Genomic DNA, 6,796 nt, shown 5'->3' with positions numbered 1-6,796 from the left:
GCTCGGGCCCAGAGAAGTGGGCGGAGCATGGTGCAGCGATGTGTTTACTGACAGTGGTTTTCCAAAGTGTTCCTGAGCCCATGTAGTAATATCCTTTATACAGTCATGTTGGTATTTAATGCATTGCAGTCTGAGGGCTCAAAGGTCACAGAAAGAGATTTCTCCACATTCTTTTGATGATATTATGGGATGTAGATGTGAAATGATAAAATTCTTTGCAGTTGTTCGTTGAGAGACGTTCTTAAACTGTTGGACTGTGTGTCCACACAGTTTTTCACAAAGTGGTGAACCTCACACTGTCTTTGCTTGTTAACATCTAGGTGTTTTGAGGATACCCCTCTCATACCCACTCATGATACTTTAATCTGTGACCAGTTAACCTGTTTACCTGCTGAATGTTCCAAACGGGTGTTTTTGAGCATGCAACAACTTTCCCAGTCTTTTGTTGCTTCTGTCCCAACTTTATTAAAACATGCAGCAGGTATCAAATTCAAAATGAGTGTATATTTACAAAAACAATAAAGTTTATCAGTTTGAACATTGAATATCTCTGGACTGTATTCAGTTGAATATGGATCAAAAATGATTCACTGATTCTGTTTTTATTTATGTTTCACAAAGCGTTGAAACTTTTTTGGAATCAGGGTTGTACAATATTTACCTGTTGAGATGTAGTGGAGTAGAAGGAGAAAGTACAAGTACCTCAGAAGTGTGTACAATACTTGAGTAAATGTACTTGGTTAAACCAGTGTCCTCTCCCTCACTGTGACTGATGATTCCAGATGTGTGGAACTGGTTAATCTGGTGTTGAGAACAGAAGACTTATGTCCAGTCTGATATTGTCTCTGTCTCATTCACAAACTAAAATGCTGACAACACCAACATCTTATTGTGAAAGTCTGCTCCTGTTTCCGCCCTTCCTGCCTGTCCTGCTTCATGACTCACTCCAGGTACCAGCTCATCTGTGTCGGAGCCTTTTCTCTCTTCGTCTTCAACACTTTGGACTGTTTGAAGAAGCTGTGAGTTGACTTTGTTTGATACTTTAACAACAAGTTTGTCTTTAGTCTCTTTAGGGTTTGTTTCTTGCTTTGTGATGTTTGTAGTCGTCGTTCACTTCTTATTTCAGGAGAAAGTTTGAAGACAAGTTGACGTGTTGTTGGATTATTGATTTATATGATAAACAGCTGATGTTCTTTTTCTTTCTTCAGCCGTCAGAAAACAAATCAGTGTAAAGTCACACACATCACACTAATATTTCCTCTGGAACCTTTAAAACTTCAAGGTTTAGCTTTAGTGTACGACAGGATTGCACAATGAAATGCAGTCACCATTTACAGCTGGCTCTGATATCAAGATTAATCTTTTACTGGACAGTTTAATAACCTCTGTGGACTTTGGGCTCCTTACCAAGGTTCAAGGTTCAGCGTTACTGCCAGTATGCAACAGGATTGCTGTTCTATAAAACAGTCTCACAGATATCACTGATGCTCAGTAGATATGTAGCAAATATGTTCTGGGTGGTTTAAATGGCCTGCTGCAGAGCTCTCCTGTCCTGGGCCGTGTACATCTCACACCAGTTTGTAATGGTCCCAGTCAGGATTCATCTATTGCTCCTCTGTAGAAGAAAACAAGAACTTCACATTGTAGTTTCCCTTAACCAGGGTAGAGATGTGTGATGACCATGACAGGTTCTCTGTGACGCTAAAACTGTTCACCTGCTCCACCTCAGCTCCACTGATGTAGACAGGGCTGTGTGTCTTCACCCTAAAGTCAATTATAAGTACATTGTTCTCTGTGAACCATCCTGCATGATTTTTAGCTCCCTCATTGTTGTTTGAAATCTGTTCCACAGCATTTATTTAGCTGACACATTTATCCAAAGAGACTTACAGTGGGAGCATTTAACCCTGTGGATACAACCCCGCAAACTGCAAGTACATCAGCTTCATCAAATACGCTGAACTGCTTCAAGCTCAACATCCAGAAACACTGAGACACAGAGAAACAGGACATCAGTCGATGCACCTAAAATATTGTGAAAACTTGTCACTTGTCAGCCTGCAGGGTTTTTTCAATGTAAAAAGAAACCTTTGAGATCAAGGTGTCACTCAAAGGTTTCAGGAGGATTTGCCAAACTGGTTGTAGATTTGTGATGTGCCAGTTTTCTTTGACATATCTGGCACTCGACTTTTTGGGAATCATCTTTACGAATTTAGAAACTAATCCAGACACTTGACATCTTGGACACTTTGCTAGCGTGTCTGTAAGCGTGTCACATGTGGTCAGACTGTCCCAGTTTCAGTAGTGCTGCACTGCTGGGGGCTGATGTTACATGAGAGCACGTCAGAGTCACAAAACTATCACTAAGTTTAAATGTCCCTGTCTGAGAAGAACTTATATTAATGAATGCTTATCCCTAAGATATAATGTTGAGTAACTGTTTCTACATTTATTGGTATTTGGGGTTTTTAGTTACCATGGCAACAGCTACAGCTGCAAACACTGGGGTCAGCCCTAGAGACAGTGTTGCCCTGGATTCAGTGAGTAAGCTTTAGTGTTACACTTTGTGGAAGTGTGTCCATTCACAGTGAGCTGAGTGATGTGTGAGCAGCTCCTGTTTGCAGTGGACTCACGGATGTGTCACTGGTTACTGTCATACTGTGTGCAGTGTCATACAGAGTGCAGCGTTTGTAAAGAGGAAGAAAGTGTTAAACATATTTTTATGAAATGTCAAAAGTATGAGAGGGAAAGAGAAAAATTAAAAAGAAATAGTGAGGAAATAGGGATGAAATTTAGCATTAAAGAAATGTTAGATAAGCCCTCGACAGATAGAATAATGAGTAGAGTACTTGAGTATCTTAGAAGTACAGGACTAGATAAACGGGTATGAGTGTTTGTTTTATTATGCAAAATGTAGTCTGTAAGCCTATACAGTAACCACACAGACCGAAGGGTGGCGCTAATGCACTGTCATAGTTTGCTACTGCCGTTAAAGAAGAAGAAGAAGAAGAAGAAGAAGAAGAAGAAGAAGAAGAAGAAAGAACAATGGCAGATCGTATCCAGACTGTAAGTGTCCTTACAGTCTGGATGCAGCATAGTCTGCTGCACATAGTTATATTATTACCCGGGGAGATGAACTAAGCAAGTAAGCTATATATTTTATCCACAATATTAAATATTATTGGGCAGACAGAAGGAGGCTAGCCCGTTGCTGTGTAACGTTAAACTGAGCAAAACAAGGTAACGTTAACAAGATAGTTTCAGAGGGGTTATTTGTCCGTTTGATAAATTACATGCAACATATATATATATATATATATAGATATGTATTTCTATTCTAAACGATCCTAAAATGTTGACCCAAGGAGATAAATCTAAGCTAGAAACTGTGGCTGTTGTAATGTAGCCAGAAATAACTTGGAAACTGTGACTCCGCTGTAATAATCAGGGCAGGAATTATACCACAGCCAAACGGCCAGTGCCATGGATGCCCCGGGGTGTGGCCGTAATGCCCCTCCTAACCATACAGTGTAGCATGCCCTGTTTTGAACTGGCCGTTATTGTGCCCTTAAAGTTGTCTCAGTCATAACTACATGCACCCCAGTGTCTCTGTCTCTTATTAAATGCACATTAGTTTCACAGAAAAGATTAAGAAATCAGCATCAGCACACTGCTAACTGTAGCCTCAGTTTGTGCCTCATACACATCTGCTGGTAAAGTTAACTTAGCGTTAGCAAGCGTGATAAAAGACGGCAGAGAGGCGACGTTGTGCAAATAAACCAAAGATTTATTAATTCTCTGTAGCAGTAAACACATGGGCCGATAACAAATGTGTTAACTAACTATGCTAAAGCTTTACAAGCTATTCAGGGCTGCCGACGATGACGTTAACATGACAACCAGCAAGGCTACGGCTAACAAGTTAACGTACTGACACTCCTCAGACACATACACACACACACCGGACAGCCTCTCAGTCCTTAGCCGCTAACGTAAGCTCATGTACAACACAGGTACCACACAGAAACTTTTACAAAGGGTCATAATGTGCTTCTAGTGACTGTCAAATCACCAGTGAAAGTTGTTTACACTGTGGACACTGTGCCTGCTCTCATGGGACAAAGATCCTCTCTGAGGAAGAGGGTTCACTTTGCTGCAGGGTTCACCAAAATGTTTTTTGACAGTGACTTGAAAATGATGCAAAAAGACTTGATGGGGCACTTATCAGAGGAGGCAACGGAGAAGCTACAAGCTTTCAAGGATCAAATGCGCAGAGCCCTCTCCTCTGAGGCATTTCTTAGCCAGCTATAAGGTGTAATGGCTTCACAGATTGACTTTCTTTCTTTTGACTGCTCCAATAAAATGTGTCACGGCCCTACTGGGGCCTTCAACCATTCTCTTCTGTTTTGAAGTGGAAATGCTGCTGCTGCCCATATTTGGACGTCCCAGCTCGGCTGATTAGGAGCACCTGGGTCCGGTGTTCCATACGACTTTAGGGACCCAACCCCCAGCGCAGTTCACTCTCCCAGATCCCTGCCAGCGCCTGCACGTTTGGTTTCTTTGTCTTTTGGTTTTGTACCAACATGACACTCACACAAACCCTCAACCACACTTACACAACTGATCATACTGACAAACACACCTCGTCTATTTGGTCCTCTGTTCTAAATCGTTTCCTTTGAAGAAAAGAAATAAATTGTTTTATTTATCGGCACTTTGGCGTTCTGTTGTTCCTTTTGTCATGACTTTTGAGCCAGGTCGTGACAAACGTGACAAGCTTTGAAATGTTTTTTGTATTTATTATATATTTTATTTTTTAGAACATATGCATTTATGCATTGTGTTGGAGCTATTTGTTATTCTTGTAATATTTAATTTCACTAATTATTTAATTATTTTTTGTTGTTTAGTTCTGAATACACCTTTAGTTTGCTTATAATATTTAGTATTGTTTGAGTTAATCTGAGTACTTATTAATGCTTTTATTTTGAAGGTACTGGGTAGCTGGGGCGCACTAGGTGAATCTACATATATGGGTATGCAGGTATAGGTGAGCCAGGCACCTGGGAGGGTTCATGGTTTTTTACCAGGGCAAGAGAGGCGGCAAAGGCCATTGTTCTTTGTTTGTTTGTTTGTTTGCCAATGGAAAAATAAACCAAAGAAACTTCATTTTTGTCTGGACAATGGACTTTGTTTTTTCCTGCGTAAATGAATTCCCTAGGTGCCTCAGTGGCCGTTTGATTTGATTTTGTCTTATTTTAGTTTTTTGATATTTTGATTTTTGATCACTAAATTGAGGACAAATAGCTGCAACACATTGTATTTTTATAATGTATGCATGTCCTGCTAAAAGTAAAATAACATCAATAAACATTCTGATAAAACCAAACTTTATTAACCCTCAAAGGGCAATCAGTTTCTACAGTTCACAGAGCCATTCACATGACATGAATTCATAAAAACATTCATAAGGTACCAGAAGAAAAAAACAAAGCTACAGTCCTCATACAGTAAAAATAAATGAATGTGATAAGATCAGCCACTTAACAACAAACACACTGACAGACCAAAAGACAGTAGTGGTCAGTGGCTCCTCTTCAGTGCAGAATGGAGATATTCACAAGATCCTTCATACCTGCCTCCATTAGGCTTTGTGCTGCCAGACAAATGAATCCCCCTTTGGGGATTAATAAAGTAATTCTCATCTTCTCAACTCATTCTCATGTAGCTTATCCTTAAACTATATTAATAATGTACAAAAGATAATTACATACAGTCTGTATATAGTAATAATAACAATGTTCCACAATCAGCTCACTTTCCATCTCATGTAAGATGAACGGACAATAAAGTTTTCTGAGTCTAAAGTAATGTCAGCTTATGTATGTCGCTACTTTCATATTCATAATATCCTGCCTTTTTACTCCTTTACCACTTAAAAAAGAATAATAATAATAATATTTCTACGCTTTTGAATACATTTATTATAGGGCAAAGAATGCGTAAGCAAAAACACTGACGTTTGTGCAGCTGGACTGTGGTCAAACTGTGTTAGTACCTATTTGGGCTCATATCCCTTTAAGAAGCGTGTGTAGTGGGCGTGACCTGTATCAGTGACGTAGTACGCAAAACGCCCCCCACAGGTTACGCCCCTCTCTTGCAGGCCGCAGACAGATACAGTTGAGGACACTGGGCTCTGACAGTGATCGTCCCACAGACGAACACTGAACATGTATTGAAACTCCAGTGACGTGTGAAGAGACACTGCGTCATCTGTGACATCAGGACCAGAACAATCCACATTGGTCTGATCAAAGTATTTTTCAGCCAGCGATACCTGTCACTGAGCATGGTGTGTGTGTTTGGGCTGCCTCTCCGTCACCTGCATCAGTGTCGTCTGATCTCAAAATCACTCTCCATGTTGGACGGCATCAGTCGNTCTCCGTCACCTGCATCAGTGTCGTCTGATCTCAAAATCACTCTCCATGTTGGACGGCATCAGTCGCTTCCTGCACTCTGGACAGAAGACCTCTCTCTCTGACATGGAAGAGTAAAACATAGCAAATAAATACAAAGAAAAGAAGGTGTAAATGAAATGTGATCAAAGTGTTGCACAGTAACTAAATATCTGCATGTTGCAGACACTGTAATAATCAGAGGAAAAAGACATTTAGTGACTTGAATGTGGACAAATGTGCTCCAATCAAACACAGAGATGAGCTCAGAGAAAAGTCCTCAGGCTGTGTGAGTCCATGTATAAACACATTAAGTGTCCAACAGGATAAACAGTGGGACC

The 6,796-nt window shown here is 40.4% G+C and overlaps 1 long non-coding RNA gene across 1 annotated transcript; it reads left to right on the top strand.

Annotated features, from left to right (window-relative positions):
* Positions 1 to 1,029: 1,029 nt before the first annotated feature.
* Positions 1,030 to 4,714, top strand: LOC126403585 (uncharacterized). The gene is made up of 2 exons (XR_007571326.1): positions 1,030 to 3,145; positions 4,413 to 4,714. It is a non-coding gene; the product is annotated as an uncharacterized LOC126403585 (long non-coding RNA).
* The last annotated feature ends 2,082 nt before the right edge of the window (positions 4,715 to 6,796 follow it).

Source organism: Epinephelus moara, chromosome 16 (genome assembly GCF_006386435.1).
Source record: "Epinephelus moara isolate mb chromosome 16, YSFRI_EMoa_1.0, whole genome shotgun sequence".
Lineage (NCBI taxonomy): Eukaryota > Metazoa > Chordata > Actinopteri > Perciformes > Serranidae > Epinephelus > Epinephelus moara.
This window is presented reverse-complemented; position numbering and strand designations above follow the sequence as displayed.